Source organism: Agelaius phoeniceus, chromosome 4 (assembly GCF_051311805.1).
Source record: "Agelaius phoeniceus isolate bAgePho1 chromosome 4, bAgePho1.hap1, whole genome shotgun sequence".
In the NCBI taxonomy this organism is placed as follows: domain Eukaryota; kingdom Metazoa; phylum Chordata; class Aves; order Passeriformes; family Icteridae; genus Agelaius; species Agelaius phoeniceus.
This window is the reverse complement of record NC_135268.1, coordinates 33,454,754-33,473,660: the sequence shown is the minus strand read 5'-3', so window position 1 is coordinate 33,473,660 and position 18,907 is coordinate 33,454,754.

Here is an 18,907-nt window from a genome sequence, read left to right as displayed (position 1 = left end):
AGATTATAAAGTGATAGAAGTTAGGACAAATTTACACTTCTGCAAACCAGCTTCTACAAATTTGTATGCATTTTTGGGCATGGAGTCATGAAGACAGAGAGCAACACAAAACAAATTAGCAGAAAGAAAATAGTTAGAAAACAAGATGAAAAAATAATAATAATCTCCAGACTTTCAGTACTAAAAGCACTAATTGCAAATCAGGAGGCTTGACTCTAACCTATATACTGATCCCCTGACTCCAGTACTAAGACAAGCTTAAGCAACTACAGTGAACTACTGAAAGGGAAATGAGAGACTATATATCAGGAATTTTATAACCTTGAAAAACTCTTCATTTGCCCCTTGCCACTAAGTTAAAGGTGAAATATTCTATTTTAAATGTTTCTAGCTGATACATTTCAGTGTTCAGATGCTCCCTTCAGAAATAGGGATTTCTGAGCAAGTTTTGAAAGCCACACCTTTTAATGTCTTGAGAAAAACCCAGAAAAACCTGCTATGGAGAAAACCAAGATTTTTTGAAAACCAATTTCTGTGCGCAATGATCCAGTTATTTTTCCTTGCTTGGTGAGATGATTAGGAAAGGCATGGTATAACACCCTTTGAATACACTCTACCATGAACTTCCTGAGTGTCTTTTCCTACAGAACCCAGGCTCACAGCTTGGCTCATAGCTCTGAAGAGAATTCAGCTGGTGCCTGCCTGTTGCTGGGCGTGCATGGGAATGTGCTTTCCAACAGCAGAGCAGTTCCTTGCCTGCTGCACTTATTCACTAAAAAGCTGAATACTGGTCACAGTCCTTCATCACTTCTGAACTGATTTTTCCTTGCATCCATTGACAATTCCCCTTAAGCAGGAGGTAATGTTTTATTTAAAATAATATCCTTCCTTGTGTTAAAAATAAATCACAATAGCTAGTGATTTGAAAAACACAGAAATATTTGCTTTATCCCCAGGCATCTGACATTTTTAGCTCTTATTACTTAGATATTCTTCACATCCTTATTTTTCTGCAAGTGATTAACCTTTCAGAGCTCTAGAGAATAAATTGTTTGCTTCTGCTTAGAAGGAAGAGAATAAATAAAAAATAACCTAAGAAAATCTATTTCTCATTGCTTTATTCCTTTTTTCTTGCCTTATTTCTCGAGAGATGAATATTTGCAATATTGTCAAACTTTCAGACTATTTTTTTTTCAAACTGTTTTGCCATAGCTGCTCAAAAGCATATTTGTTTGCAGATCTATGCCCAAATCACATGCAGCAAAGCAATACTGTTTTAATTGAGGACCAAAACATTTTCTATAGATTTCCCCTTCCCTGCATCACAAAACCTTTCTGTGGAAGCATTCAACAGTTCTTGATTTGTGGAATGCTAACTAATGAAGTTTTAAGTAAAGGACAGCAAATTTAAGCCTACTGTCAAGCAGTTACCTTTCAAATTTGTCTTTGAAGAAGTCTGTAGACTGAAAGCTTTCCTCCACATCATATTGTGATTTCAGATCACAAAACAATATTTTTTTTTCCTCCTAAAATTAATTCTTTATAGACTGGCAGGTGGAAACCAGGAGATTTTTATTCTGTTTGCTGAGTTTTTCCATGGTTTAGAAGACTACTAAAGAAGGTGGCATTCAGCACGGTCAGTGCTATGCCTTGGTCTTTCAGTGTTGCCTTGTGGAGACCCTCTGAAGTGACTGTATCACAGAATTGTAGCTGTCCTCACTTTCAGAGCAGCCTTTCTGAAGCTTGTCACTGAATGAAGTAACTGCAATGGGATCAGAGCAGCCTTAAGCCAGCCTTCATACCAAAGAAATGAAAATAAAATCTGTAATTTCTCTCCTGTGTGAACCTGGCTGGAGGCTATTTATCTACCAAAAATGAAAATTCATTTGCAAAGAATAAAACTAAGTAGTCCCATAAAAAAACCCAAACATCATGCTATTTTCTAGGTACTGCAAGGCTTCCTTCAGGAGATATGGATTTTACTGTTGTGTTTGCAAAAAATAATTTGTCCTCTGCAACCAAGCCCTTGAAATCAATAATGCTGCATGACTTTTTGTTGACATCAACAGAATTTGGGAATCAAAGCCCAGCACAATTTATTTTACAATTCTGATCAAATTAAAAAGCAATTAAAAAACTTTGCAGAAGGATTTCCTCTAATTTTGATGCCTTCTCCTCCTTTACTCATTTAGGCATAACATGTCCTAAGAATTTCAGTCTAAGACAATAACTGTGTTTTCCTTTCATTACATGGTACATATCAAAAGTTGTTTAAAGAAGTCTTAGAAAGCACATTCTGGAAAACTCTGGCCCAACAGGAACCAAAGCTTACTCTCAACCCACCCATGAATTTTAGATTTCATACTATGGGGTGAGCTGGACTAGTCCAGCACCGTTGCAAATAATGAAGACATCAGAATGATAGAATATCCTGAGTTTTGAGGGACTCACACAAGGATCACTAAGTCCAGCTCCTGGTCCTGAACAGGACAGCCCCAAAACCAGACTATGTGCTGAGAGTGTTGTCTAAACACATCTGGAACTCTGCCAGGCTGGTGCTGGGACCGCTTCCCTGGGGAGCTGTTCCAGTGTTCAACCAACCCCTGGGTGAGGAACCTTTTCCTGATATCCCACCTAAACCTCCCCTGACACAGCTTCAGGTCACTCCCTTGGGTCCTGTCACTGGTGACCACAGAGAGAGATCAGTGCCTGCCCCTCCTAAGGAAGCTGTAACTGCAGTGAGGTCTCCCCTCAGTCGCCTCCAGGCTGAACAGCTCAAGTGACCTCAGCCACTCCTCATATGGCTTCTCCTCAAGGCCCTTCACTATGGAGCCCTGAGGAACCTCACTGGTGTGTTTTTTTTCCCATTACATCTTTCTCAGGATTTAAATTCAGCAGAATCATAAAAATCAAGATTTAGAGTAGCTTTATATTTAATGATTATTAGCTGAATTCTCTTTAACTAGAATATAGGTGGTTTTTCATTTGTTTTGTTTCTGGTCTTAAGGAAACATTATACCTGTCTAATAGCACTTCATTTCCCAACTTAAGTAGCTTTCATACTAAAGGCACTCTCAGCTTGTATCCTGAAATATCTGATTTTTTCTTGAAGGAACAGTAGAAAGCCAACAACGGCATTAAAATTTTTTTTGTTTATTGTAGGTGAGCATGAAACAGTTTTCAAATTCTTGGCACTATGTATGTAAAACATAGGAGATTTCTAGCTAAATTTTAGGCATGATGTTACAACTGAAATACCTCAGTCTTCCAATTCAGCAAAAGCAACAGTACACTACAACCCAAATCATTGATATGATACGCTAAATAATACCAATCATTAGGTGGCTCATGAAACCTCCAAGAGCTGAAGCTGAACAACCTGTTTGAAGGGGCATTTGTGAAGAACAACCTAAGTACAGCACCAGTCTACAAAAAATGTCTTGGCAGGGCACAGGTGAGGAGAAGAAGCCTCATATCTGTCAGGTGCTTATTTATAGCTCTTGCCCTAATTGTCACTACATATGACAATGATGAGAATCTAATTAACTGTTTTCCAGCTGACAATGGAGACAAAGTTTTTCTTTCCATATGTTAAAGAAACAGCTGTGTTGAGAAATAATCCATTTAAATAAGCCCATGTCTCCTCAGAATGAACATATCTTCTACCATCTTACATTTGTAATACAATGCCTATTAAAGGAAAACTTCCACACAGAAAAATTTTGCAATAGACTATTTATATTAAAAAATGCTTAGCTATTACTTCACTTTGCTTGTTAGGTTTTCTTATTCATAGTATCTTGCAGTGATCATAATTCAACAGCAATTACATCATACCCTCTTGCTATGGAAAATGTTATGAGGTTATTTCACTAAAATGCAGAGCAGTTTAAAGCTGACTTTTTATAAAGGAGGAGGTCACCAACCTCAAAGTTGAAAATTCGTGTTATTGAGTTAAAAGCGTCAGAGAAAATCATTACTGGAAAAAAATGGTAGAGGGAAGAAAAGTACTTTGTAAGTGACATTTTAAAAGAGTGACATGGTCTTAACCAACTTCAGAGTTCAGAAATTGCTTCTTTTAAAAATAATATACTGACAGCATCTCTTTAAAATAGTTGAGAGATCATAAGAAGCAAGAAAAGAGCAAGCATTAGTAGAAATGTCCCTGTTTAAAGCAAATTAATTTAGGTAATGGGTCTATCTGTAATGGACACCAAATTGAATGTACTTTGCTAAGGGGAATTGAATAGAGATATCTACCTTGAAATTTTCAAAGTTCCTTGGAAAGGTTGCTGTGCAAATTTTCAAAAAAAATCAGAGTTTGTAGCTCTGAAAGAGAAAATGCATCCCAAGGAAAAGCAGCACACATTATCCTACCTGTGTGTCCTGCCCCTCTGCTAGTAGTTAGATCTTTGGCCTGTAGCCCCACTGCCCAGGTAAACTGGGCACTTGTGGCACTTGGTGGTAATTACTACCACCAATTAGTGCTATTACTACCACCAGGTAGTGGTAATTACTACCCAGGGCCTTGCCAGCTGGGTGTGAGCTGTAACCAGTGGCTCAGTGCAGCTGATGCAGAGCAGCTGTCAAGTAAAAATAACGCTCAGCAACACTGATCTGAAACAAACCCAGGCATCTGGAGGTTCAGGATTGTGGACCCCAAACTATATCCTTTTAATGTAGTTTTGATTAAAATTCCTACTTTTCAAATGTTATATGTTCATTTTACCTTTTCTTGAAAAGTAATGTCTCAGTACTTAATGCTTGAGCTATGCTGAAATGCATAGGATGTGTGACTAAATGCATTTGAAGGTTAATTAACTTTCTCTGAGGAATCAAATTGTGATTTAACAGTCTGCAACATTATCTTTAGTACAGTGATAAGGATTTTCAAAGCCAACTTTCTTTCAAAGGACCAAGAAAAAGAAGCATTCCTTCTGTCCTTATCCTTCTGTTGATAAAATGTCTTTCACAGGCATCTCCTTTAGAGAAACAAATTTGTCTTCAAAAACATAAATATCAACAAAACCAATGATAATAATGTTGGAAGGGAACTATCACAAAAAAAAATAAAATTGTAAGCTAAGCTGAGGATAGCAAATAGAAATAGAAAAAATCTATGGGGAAACATGCCTCTTCTTAAATTGCTCATGATGGAACGTATTGTTCTGCACACAGGTTTTTAAGGTTGAGAAATAGTGGTCATTTGTATTCTTAAATGTTTTCAATTCAGTTGTGCTTTACCATGCCAGCAGAGTCAGGTATGGAAGAAGCAAAACATTCTTGGTATAAATGAGGGTGTATTAAAAAGATCACACTGTACCAATGTGGTAAATTAGTTATGTGAGCTCTACTGAGAAAAATGCAGTTTTACTGGTACAGCTTCTCAATTTTAAGGATTTCTGCTGATATAATTCAATTTAGCAAGCACCATAACATTTTGAACCCCACAGTAGTCTAATGCTGCTGTATTGACTTAGCTGTCAGTAAAGGAGAAACTATTAAACTGATGCAGGTTGCAGTGGCTTGGACAAGCACCTCTGCCAACATTTGCTTTTTTCCTCTATTTTGCATTAAAAAAATATCTGTGAATGGACCCATTATAATTCTGAGTTTTGAATTTCCCTCGTATTCTGGAAAAGTAATCCAAAATTGTTGTTTGGTATGCATTTTGTTTTTGGTTCTTGCTTTCTGTATTCCTTTGCACAATTAAATTAAAACGTTCATGAAATACTTATTTCTTCAATTTAATTTTAAACAAATAAAGGAAAGAGGAAACAGAAACTAATGCAATGTGAATAATTGGGATCAAGAACAAGTCACTTTCCCTAGTAAACCACAACAAAACGATGTCACTGTGGTAACCACAGAGAAACATTGAAACCAACCATCAGGAAACACAGGGCCCACTGAGGCTTGACCCTTTCTCAATGGGATTCTCTGAGAAATGTTCAGAGCTGCCCATTCCAGACCAGTCTCTCTGTCCCCTTCCACAGAAATAACCTTATCCTAATTAAATAATGTGAGACCTGCAAAGTCAGGCTTCGATATGTTTCTTTTGCATTTTTCTGGTTTGTTTTTAATTCCCTTGCATAGATTACTGCAGAGAGTGAACATAAAAGGTTTTGGAGGCCCCAGATCTCTCACACAGGAATGTCTGGTAGCACCGGGTGGTACAAAGGCTGGCCAGGGCTTACCTTGGTATTTCAACACCTGCATCCAGAACTCTGCATATGGTTTCCCATGAACTCGAACTTATTTCTCTCATTTTGAAAACATCTAAGATATTTCAGCAGATCAGCCCTACAAGCAAAGTGTGTCAATGGCTTCATTTTTTCCTTGTTGTCAAACACTCCTGTACATGTGCACTGTTCTATTACGTTTTGGCCAAACTGAGCAAATCCAAATTCTGCATTCATGACAGTCCCATGCTCTCATTTTCCTGGTGACTGCAGCAGAAAGCTCACTGAGGAGCATTTAGGGTAATCTAGGTTGGATCTAGAGGGTTAAAAATATGTGTAACATAAGGAAATTGCATAAGGAATTTAGTTTACAAGAGGAAAGTAGGAGAATGGTTTGAGAAGAATGGAGGATTTATGACAAGAAAGAAACTAGAAACAGGGTTGGTCAAGTTGCCAAAACATTTCATTTTAATTTGAGAAGAAAAAAAATCCATGAACATGCAGATTTTCCTACACCTGCCAAAATGCAGAAGTAGTCTGCTAATGTTATTAACTATTTCTGAATTTAATGCTAACACGTTTTTGTTAATTCCCATTTCTAACAACTGAAAAGATTATCACAAATAAAATAATCTGCTGTTACAAAGATATGTGGTAATCCTCCTTCTCTCTGAGAAGGCCTTAGTTTTCAAGATCAATGAACTGATAATTGAAGAACATTGGAGCATAAATTCAATTTAACTCACCTGTTTGTTTAGGATCTTCATGTCAGCCCTCTCTTATATTTAGATTTATTCAGCTTGTTTAGCACTTTATGCCCACATTAAAGGTCTCTGTTCAGTATCTCTGGTTTTGTTCCTCTTCTCCTCTATGGTCCCAAGATGTCTGCTAGAGAGAACCAGAGCTCCTGGTCCTGTTTTGTTTATTCATAGTGCATTAACTTATAGAAATAAATTAGTAATGAATAGACTCATAATCAACATACAGAATTTATACAAAGTTTTCTCTGAAAAAGCTACAATCTCTATCTTTAGACTCAAGCATTAGATTTTCACAGAACTGCAGTAAAATCTTTATTATCTCTTGCAAGTTTACCTTCCCAGCAGGCTACACTTTTTGGTACACTGATTAAATAAAGTATTTTTCTGTCTCACAGAGTGAAATGAAATACTGTGTCCTTTAGTCTAGTAAGTTAAACAAACATTTTATTTAAACCACCAATTCTACCAGCAGCATTTGAAACTAAATCATACATGCTTCCTAACTGCAACATATTTATAAAAATAGTGGAAAATCTCCTCTTTTTTATGCTTGAAAGGGTAGGATGGGTCTACTCGGTCTCCTAAAAATGCACCACGTGGCTACATAGTGGAAAAAGAGATCCCCAAAGGCAGCAATATAGGAATTACCTACTAATTTAAGAATTACCTACTATGGCAATTTGGGCTCCATTCCCCATCATTTCAGTATGAGGTTCTTTGTGGATGGATACATTGAAGAGGGTGAAAGAATAATTATTTTGAGAGGACTGACTTTCACTTCCTGCACATAAAATTTGTAGTTATTTAGAGAGAACAACTCTTAGTAGCTAGAATATTCACCCAGTGAAATAACATTTACAGGCCTAGGTTTTGCCAGTAGAAATAAGCAAGTCAGTAACATGCTGAAGAAAGAAAGTTTTCCAGAAAGGGTGAAATAACTACTGAGAGGGTTTCCCCCATTGCTGGCTCCTGCCAGATGAACCTCAGGGCCCCCTTACAAACCCTGCCCCAGAGATGGAAGAGCTCAGAGCCCATCACACTGCTCTTTGTACATCCTAATGCAGCATCACAAATAACCTTGTCTGCAAATCAGTTTGTGTGACACAATATGGAATTTAAACAGATGGGAATCAGACTTGAAATTTACAATTAAAAACTTAGGCTTGAACTATTTTGTGAACTATTCGTTTTGTAAAGATTTTTTTTCTTTATTATAGCTGCCCTATTTTTTTCATTAGAAATTATTTTAGAGACCTGGCAAAAATAAATAGAAATACATTTGTGTAACACCAGTTTATGAATTTCTTAATATAACTTCAACTTAGCATATAACAGTTTTATCAGAATATCTTTCTATAGAAGACTAAAATCTAAGAAATTCCATCTATGAGAAAGGGAGTTTTAGAAAACTCTCAAAACCAATTAAGAAAATTCTACTGTAGTTAGTCTACTGTAGAGGCAGGAAAAAGAATTTTTTGTTTTTTACGGAAGTAAAAAAATCTAATCTAGTAATAGTTATACCATCTTCCATCTTAAGAAATCTCTATTTTTTATCTTTTTCAGTTTTCCGGTGATCCAAGGTACATCCAGAACAATATTGCAAAACAGGTGCAAACATGTTGGGAGACAGACACATATAATGGTCTGGGAGAACAAGATTATTGGTTCATTACTTACCTAGCATAATGGAGACAAAATTATTTCCCAGTTACCTTCCTGATGATATTAAGCATTTTTTTTTTCTTAATAAATTCAATTGCATATGCATATGAGCATTTCTAATTATTCATGTATTCACATAAATGCCTCCAAACCTCAGCTCCCTGTGTTTGTACTGAAGTAACCTTAAAGTTTCAAGTTTCAAATTGTAATTATCTCAGCAGTTCTACTCACTGCAAGGCACACTTTAACAATATGGAGCCTTCCCAGAAGTAACTGATTCAGAGCTTGTAATGAATCACTCTGTAGATCAACAAACAAATATTGTTCAGATGTTAATTTCCTTGAGCACAAGGTGTAGCAGAATCCCAGTTTGTGAGCTGAACTCAAACAGCCCCAAACAAAAATTCATGGATACAATTTCTGAAATAAATGTCTAAATAAAGTGCAGTTGTGAAATGGATGCATTGTGACAGGTGCTAGGGTAGAATGCTAAAGCTTATGCAGCTGGAAGACCTTAGAGTATATTCAAAGGACTATGCAGCAATGATGCCTGTGAATTAATTTTTAATTTGAAGCCAAAGGTAATAATAATAATAATAATATCTAGCTACATAAATAACTTTGGCCATTTAAGCCCAGCAATCAAACATTGTTAAATGTCACGTCAGAAAAGAATGGGATGTGCCAGGAATTCCTTCTTTGTTTTGGGTATAAGTAATCCTCCCCTCATCATTTCACCTTAATAAATAACCTGTACAAAAGATTTTGGAATTATTCAGCACTTCAAAATAAACACTTTGAAATTATGAAATTGCATAAAAGCAATAAAATACCTGGCTGCCTGGATTTCTGTGTCACTTTATCTTTATGGCCCACAGGTAAGGTAGATTTGCATTAATATAAAAATATTAGAGTTCTATTGTGAGTTCTATTTATCTCAGAGGAGTTGTGACTGTTTAGTTTAGAGGGGTGGTAAAATTAAAAATATTATATTAGATGTTGAATAAGACTAAAATGTGCACAAAGAGCATATCTTTAATTAATCGTTGTCATTGTGTATTGCAGATGATGTCTTATTTACTTTGTATTGGTAGTTTTAGTGACAGCAAAATCACTGAATGTCTTCAGTGTGCCCTCATTATCATGTTTAAGGACATGATGCTCAGCCATCAACAGAGAGAAGATCCTTTTAAAGGTGTATTCAATATCACTAAGTTGTCCTCCCTTTTCTTTTACTTGAATATTACCACTTTTACCATTATTTGCTAATACATAGTGTTATACACCTAGAGCTGAATTTTGAAGTTGTTGTTTAGATTTAAAGACTTGATTTTATTAATTAAATAAGAGAGGGATTAGATAAGAAGTCTGATTCTTAGAGGACTTGTCCCTGATTTGCAGAAATTTAGAATTTTTAATCTATATATGTAATTCTACACTTTTTTCAAGCCTTATAGCACAGCTATTCTATACCACAGTCAAAAATTCAATCATTCCTTTAAAAAGAAAAGAGTGAGACATATAATGTACTTTTCTTTGTAATAATCATTAGATAAATTATTCTAAGTAAATAATATTATGGATACTGATCTTTATTCTCTTACCATAAAGACACAAGTATTTATATATTTTGCAATAAAGGAACTTTTCATGTAAGAGACATCTGAAAAGTATAAGGCAATAAGAAACTTTGGAATTTTGAGTGCTTATATGTCTTCTATGATAGTCTAAAAATGGAACTTGATGTACTGTGTAATTGAGAAAATGAGGTAGGGCCAGAGGTAAAATGAAATCTGAAGGAGTGCCACCTAACAGGATGATTTATTTGAAGTCTTTGAAAGAGACTATGACCATTCATTTTATATCCCTTCATTTAATTGATTTAAACCATGAGAGGAGAGGGAAGTCACTTCTTCTCAAAGATTGCACCCCAAATTGCTTTGGCCTCTGAGCCTGCAACATTTAAAATTTCCCTAGGAAATGTCTCCTTTCTCTTGAATCAAATAAGAAGGCTTATTTCACACATTTCCCTCTTTGTTAAGACTTGCATTATGAGCTTTCATCTTTAAAATGCTGTTTCCTCAACAGATGGTTTTTCAATGCTTTCCTAACAAACAATTAGTTAGAAGCTCAACAAACAACACTGTGTTTTAAAAACCCTATTTGCACCTAAGTCAAATAGGTTCTTTGCACCTAGTCAAACCCCACACACTTCTCCAGTGCATTTTTTTGTCCTCCTAAATGCCTACATCTTCTTAAATTATCTTAATCCAAACTCCATGCCTAGAAACAAAACCAAGCAAACAAAAAGATTAGCTCATGAGATAAGTCAATTTTGGGCAAAGATGAATGCAGGAGAAAATCAGAAATAGGGATGTTTAAGGCAGACTCTCAGCAAGAATGCTGTTGTTCTGATAATTGCTCATGTTCCATTCATGAGAATCTGCTGAAGTCAATGTTTTTCACTGTAAGAGCACTTTTAATTTACACATATTTAAAATTCATGTTTTATATGGAACTAAACAATTTGAAAGCTATTGAACTGGAAAATCCTGCAGAGGAGCACACCTGGGAGTCTATGACTTGAAAAAGTTTAGAAGCAAGAGCCAGCAGCTTAACGTATACATTTCTTGAGATGTTTTGGGGTGAGAAAGGGCACATTAAAACTTAATAGTTAGACATCTTTCTTCTGATGGTATTTTGCATTTTAGCTCATATTTTACCTGGGAATGCATTTTCTTTTGCAGGTGCCTCTCTTTTCTAAAGAAAAAAAATGTAAACAGTGTTCTCTTACATGTGCTAGCTTTCATTTGTTTCAGTTTCTTAGTTAGCCAATAGCAGCAACAACAATAATTTTTTCTATTGATTTTGAGTATATTCTGTCTAAAAAATTTTTTCCTTTTCTTTCCTTCTTCTTCCCCTTGTGTTTCCTAGAAGGAAAATCAATCAAAATCTTAAGATACACTCTCAGTTCTGCCCAGGCAGAAGGGATAAACACATTACCAAGCCAACACTGTGGATCTCCTAGACTCCAAGGTGAATGGCAATTAACAGTTCTTCAGAGTTCTTCTTTTTCCCCCACAAAGTCTTGTCAAGATTTACCTGAAGTACCTCATGGTATATTGCTCAGCTTTCATAATGTCAGACCTATTCCTGTGTGTTCTGACACTTGACCCTTTTGCACTGCTGTGAACCAGTTCTCCTTCAGGAAAAACCTCCCAGAAGCAGAATTACCAGCCAGTGGTGGGAGTCCTACATACCTAAAATAACAAATACATATTATTTATAAATCTGCAATAATATGGAAATATTGTACTCGTCTACAGCCTTTGTTATGCTTTGATGTAAGAATAATATTTGAATCCTCTGTGCTACAGTAACATTTTTTCTCCTATCACCATGACACTTTCCTAGTTGCAGCAGTATTTTGGAATAAGTTAGGCACAAAAATGTTTTATCTCAATAAACTGTTTTTTCTTTTGGAGATATAATGAAAATAACTCTCTATATTTGCATTGAAGTTTAGGCATTTTAGGCGTTTCACGAAATCTTTGTAGCACATGAGTTTCCTCCCTACTTCTTCCTTCATTTTGATTCTTTGCTGTAAGGAGATATGCAAAAAAACCCAAAACAAAACCAGAAAACAAACAAACAAACAAAACCAAACCAACCCCCCACCCCCCAAAAAAAACCCCTAAAAAAAACCCCAAAACCCACATAAGTAACTTAAATTGGAGATTCCTTTATGGGTTAGAAGAGGTTTTATTCATACACACACCCCCACCTCCCCACGATATCAAATACCAAAAACCTCCAACCCAAACCCTTATTACTGTTTTCAAATGGAAGTTTCATAGCATGTTTGTATTTCTTTCCCAATATTTTTCAGATGTCACGAACCCATTACAGCTCAGGGATGCCTTGATTCAATCTGACTGAAAAGCAAAACCATCCATGAACAACACTCCTTTCTCTATTTGTTTGGCTTGCTTATTGATCACACTGCTGAAGAGGAGAAAGTTAAGATTAAACAGGTCTTCTGGTGGGGTACACAAAACTCTTCTGCAGAAACATTTTAAAAAGGCATTCCTACATACATTGCTTTGGACAGTGCTCAAAGTTTTCCTCTTCCTAGCACTGAACAGACCAAGCATAACTTCCTTAGGCTGGTTTTCCATCTTACTAGCAAAGCCAGAATAATTTTTCTTCCTTAGTGTGATAAGGACACCCAGGATGTCAATCTGCAATGTTTGTTTGCCATAAAACATCTTTGATTTTTGCTTTTGTTTTTGAGAAAATTGCATTAGAAATCTCTGCTTAAGAGAACTGACAGTCTTGGATTTGTAATGCTGCTATGCATATTTTCACTGCTGTGAATTTTAATGTAGCAAAATAAGTTCATCTTCTTTATATATACATATTTATGCTTCAAGTCTACATAAATATCTATATTTTTTTCTGAGATTTTATTCCATAAAAAGATTTTCCATAGATAAATAAAAATAGGAAATGTAAAAAAATGCAAAAAATACCAAACCAGAAAAACCCATGCTGATGTTTTGAATCATTCTTTTTAAACAATTTGACAGCTCACCTCAGGTGCTGACAATCTCTCTGAATCTTCAGTATTTGAAATTGATAGGAAAATTTTTATACTAAAAATATAGAGTAAGTGTTGCAGGAGATAATCACATTTACTTGATCTTGCAAAATGTAGAAGTATAGAAGAATTAAAGGGGAGTATAAAAAAGCAATGATGATGACATTGCTATGTAATCAATAGGTTTTTTTCCTATCTATGTTTAGAAGGGAAAAACTGGTTTATTCTGATACCTGCTGCAATATGATAAAAAAAAAATCTCTTTAATATTTACCCCAGAAACAGGCAGTGATTCTAGGACTAGCTCAGATTTTCTCTCTTCTGTACAAGTCATTGCTGCATAAGGGTGTGGTTACAGAGAGAGACAGATCAACCACCCTTTCTGCCCTGCAGCTGCTCGTGTTTACAGACACCAGTGTGGTCAAAATAAGAACATTTTACTGAAATGTTCAAAGCATCCCGGCTACTAAGAGATATTTTTTATCACTTCATGACCAAAGCACATTGTTACTCCTTAAAATTACCTTGCCCTTGCTTCTTGCCAGTGAAGATGCGTTTGAGAATATCCTTTCTTAAGAAATTATTTTTTTTCTCCTTGCACTTCATTTCTGAAGGAACAGGTTGTGCACACACATTTTGTCCACCTGACTCACTCTCCTGTCAAGACTGGCACATCTTAGCTACCTCTACTAAATTCCACCCACTGCTGAGCTCGTTACACAGCTCATCCAGAGCCTCTTGTGAAACTTGTCCAGCTGAAGGACATGGTCTCAAATCTCATTTTAAAGTGGAAGACAAGATAATGGAAAATAAAATAATCCCTTCAAACTGGCATCAATATGGTATACAGATGCATACTTCCTGTTTCCAGGCAGTGGCTCTGGGCCTAGGCTTAAATTTTTAAAAAATATGAAAACCAGCTGAGTTTACATCACAAAACCAGCAGAAATATTGTCCTCCCTGAAGCTATTTTATTTAGAATGATCATGTTAGGAGAACTGAGACACTGTCTTATCAATAAAATGACAGCATGATGCTCAGTTCAAGACTATTTGTTAAGAACTATACTTTAAATTGAAAGATTATTTTCCTGGTACTAGAACATTTATTTCCCTTATGAAACTGACAGAAATATGACCTAATTATGCATTCATATTTTTAGTTACATACAAGGACACTTTTTCTATATTAATTTGTTTCTAATAGTCATTTAAGAAGCCACAAGAGGACTAAACCACTATTTCTCTTTTCTATTATGTCCTTTCTCTAATAGGTTCAAATATTATTAGCCAGCTTTACTGCCTACAGGCTTCAAAATGAAGACAGAATGGAAACTTTTGCCAAGTCATGTTTATTTTGAGAACACACACACAGAGAAATAATGAGATTATTACTCAAGTAACTAGGAAAATAAGTTATACTGCTGACACATTGCAATGGTTGGGGAGAAATACTGAAAGCATTCCCTGATAAAATTGTACAAAGACTGCTCTTTTTAGCCTCCTTTACTTCACTGCGTAAGGCTGGAAGAGACAGATTCCAAGTTTTTATCTGAGCAAAGTTATGCTAAAACATTCCACAGTCCCTAAATTAGAAGCATAATCAGTTCAATATGCCAGAGAGTTGCTGAAAGTCCCTTTAATTCAGATAATCAGAAACTGTTATTGTAACTTCATTGCTTCTTAATTTTATTACTGCAGTGGAAAGACAATCAGCTTCATCTTGGTTTGATCTGTCATCTGTACTTCTTGAATTTCTGCCACATCTTAATTAAAAGCTCATTGTCCTTCTAGTGGAAGTCCTACATCAATGTTCTGCTTATATTTCTCATCACATTCATTTCTACTAGCTTGTTCCTTCTGCTTTTCTCAATTATCTCTCTTTAATATTTTCTGTTTTACTATCTTCTGGAGTTTTGCCTTTTGACTTCCTTGTGCTTGTCATCACAATTAGCACAAACCACGGTGACAAATTTGGACAGAAGTTGAAGAAAAAATACAATCACCCCTAATCAAAAGTAGTCCCCCACCTGTACCAATGATCACACGTTGAGTCCATGGAGAAATTTCTTTGCTGGGCAGTGAGCAACAGGACAGAAGCCACAGCAGATAGAAACCAAACTAACAGTGTAATCTTTCACAGAGCTGCTAGTGTGAATGATACCTGCCAGAAACAGCCTCTGCTTTGTGCAAACTCTGCATTAGAAGGAATATTTCAAAGTTTTTACCGAAGTTCTGAATTTTAATCTAATGGTCTTGGTCAACGTAAAGAGACTTAAATGATAAAATTTAGGTTCTAATTTAAGCATTGGATGTCAGTATTACCCAAAACATTTGCACTGTTTGGGAACATCCCAATAAATGAGAGTTGTTGAAAAATTACACTGAAAAGGGCTTATGTGCCTAACCTTGCCATGGAATTTATATCACCACCTTAATGAAATTATATTGTATGTTCTCTATATGTAGTAGAATAGCTGAAGTCTGCAAATATTGGACTTTGAATGATTATGTCTGGAACCAAAAGGTTTCTCTCATGAAACAGCTCTTTCTGGAAATCAGGTGGCTTAAAGGCTTGAGTCAGAGGTTCCATTCAGATCAGCTGTAGTGACTGATAGTCAGAAATGGCCTTATCTTTCACTAATTGCCTCAGAACCCATTTTTAATACTAATGGGTACTAAATCCTCTGAGAATAACTTTCAAAACACTGATTATGATTTCTTTGAAAAAGTCACTCTTGTCTTCCAAACCTCATTTCTAGTAACTTTATTGTGTGTTCAGTTTTTCTTGCATAACCCACAGTGATTAATCCATCCCTATTAACATGTTTCTTCTTGTTAATGTATGGACATGTTGTTGTCACATTTTGATAATGTTATCACATCCAGGCTGGGTCTTGTGCTACTTAAAGTAGGAATTATTCTGTAAAAGGGAAGATCTATTGTTTCTGCATGACTTTTAAAAATCCATTAAACATGTATTTCAGTGATCAGTGAATTGAAACTATACACTGGCATAGTGATATTTCCCCACTTACTGTTTAATAATTTCAAACATGCTAGCATTTTTCAGCTGCTGTTAATCACTGAATTGACATTTTCAGGTACTTAGTTGCAAAAACTCCCAGATCTTTTTTGAACTAAAAGGACCTAATTTAGAGTGTATCTCTACATGTCTACACACATATATTGATATTTACACTTTTAGGTATTTGTAGATATATATAACTTGGTCACTTGAATCTGTGATATTCCTTGAAATGTTTTGATGGTAGCCCTAAAACTTGATATTCTGACTAATTTTCCATCAGCAAGTTGCCATTAATGTGAAAGCTAAGGTTTCTAGCAACAGATACATAGACATAACTAATGTAAGACAGAGTGGAACAGTTTTACTGAGGTGCTTAATTCTTTTAAATTTTCAGAAGTAATTTCATGGCATGGCAGCTCTTTGGGCCTTCTAGCCACTCAGAAATCCATTTTCTGGAGTCTAACCATGCTCTTTTGGATCTTCCTCATGAAAGAAATGCAAGAGATCTCCAAATCTTGGTCAGGGCATATTTCACGGAGGCCCAGCAAACAAGATAATTCCTTGTGTTTTAAGTTGCAGTTATCACAATGACACTTTATGAAGACTTAAAACTGAAAGAGACTATGAAACTTTGCATATCTCATCCTTAAACAGCCCCAGCCATCAACAGCAGACAATATTTAAGATGCAATGTGCAAGGCATAGCTAATAAATAACATATAATATTAAAAGATCATATTAAAAACTGTGCTTAGAACAGCCAGGATTCTGAATTTCTAGTAAAATCAAGATGTTATCTGTAAAGGCATGGAAATGATACCAAATAGGACAAGCAGCAAATAAATTTGCAAGCCTTGCAGGGCATGGTAAATTTACAGATGTTTGCAAAGTTCTTAGCTTCAGGTAAAAAAAATTAAGCTGAATCTTCTCACTGAAGTAAAACAAAGAGGAAAGCAAAAGGGTTTTGGAAAGAGCAGTTCTGTCACAACAAACAGATAAAAAGTGGCAGGGACATGCTCTTAATGTGCTAGGTTAAAGTGCTGTTTCCCCCCCAGAATTTCCTCAGGAGACCTTGTCACAGTGAAGAAAGTTAATGTAGCTGGTTTTTTGCCAAGAAGTTCACAACCTCCCTCACAATCCTATCCATTGGCTTCCCTGCAAGGTGTCTGTTAGTAGCAAACAGCTGGGTAGTGGCATAATCTTTAATCAACTTGACCCAAATAAAGAGAACAATGAGTGAAATCCAGATTCAATAGCAGAAGTTTATTAATTGGATCAGTCTAACTGGATTATTGCTATTTCCTGTAAAAAAAAGGGAAATGCTGGGGACATGACAATTACCAAATAAAAGTATGAAAAGGTGTGATCTGCTAAAGAATAGCATGGCATGATATCACCAACCCCTTACAGAAATATGTCTACATAGTTCAGCTTTTCCTCCTTTCTGTGAAATTCGCTATTGCTTTATTGAATCGACTGTTGCCCACTAAGTTAAGAAAAAGAATCTATCTGCCTCTGAACTATAATCAATGTAACCAAGGAAGAAAAAAGGACAAGTATTTGCATTTTACTTCAATGTCTGCAAAGTTAGAAGAGCATAAGTAGAATGTGGTGACCAGCCTCTCGAAAGTCAAGGAAACACAATGTATGTTACAACTCACAAGCTGCAAGTGCTTAACCTATTTATAATAAATATCTCGTTGTTCACATAACGTAATGTGTTATGCTGCCAAATTCTAGAAACATCCAAACAAGGCTATTTTTTAATCACATAAAGCTTTGGTTAGATAGAAATGCTAGTTTTTGGATTTATGCACTAAATTTCAACTACTTGAAAATGCTAGACACAAACATCTGAAGCAGAAATTGATGATGAGGTCATGCATGCTCACTGCAAGTACATCTGGAAGTAAGACAAGCCAACAGTCTAAACCATTTCCTTTGAACTTGACAAGCACAGAATGCTTCAAGGAACACAAGCCATGAGATGCTTTTATACAAGTTCCAATCTTTCGATTGCACACAAAATCAACTGGAAAATAACCTGCAGAGTCAGAGCACCACCTGATGTGAAATATTGCCATCCAGTTAAGGAATAGATCAGCCCTTCTCTCGAGATGGATCTGCAAAGAGCCTGTGGCTTTTGTATTATCAGGGCTCTTCCTTGGCTGGGATCAAAGCTCAGGTGTACAAATACAGGTGGGGAACAGTTATCATTCTGCAACTCCTGAACAAATGCTCCTCTCCCCAGCCTCTATCCACAAACAGCAACATTTTTATTCTGATCCCTGAATGGTGTCCATGAACAATATCCTTTGAGGCTTGCCTACAGGCTCAGTGAGACTAGCTCAGAGACCTGTGACAGATTCCCTCACTGCAGCAAACCAAGGGGCACAGAAAAACTGCTGCCACAAGCTCTCTCATTTTATTAAGTAGTAAGATGAAAAATCTCATCCTCTGTACCTCTTCCCTGCTTTGGCCCTGGAAGATGTGTGGTTTGTTTCCCAGTTCTGCAGGAAATGTTTTTAGAAGATCTACAACATGAAAAATGCTAAGACATGGGTAATAACTTTATTATCTCTAGGTATGGTTTATGTCAGTACCAGTGAATTGGTACCTATATGAATACCAAAACCTGAGGTCATGCCAAATTACTTGCCCAAGGACTGCCT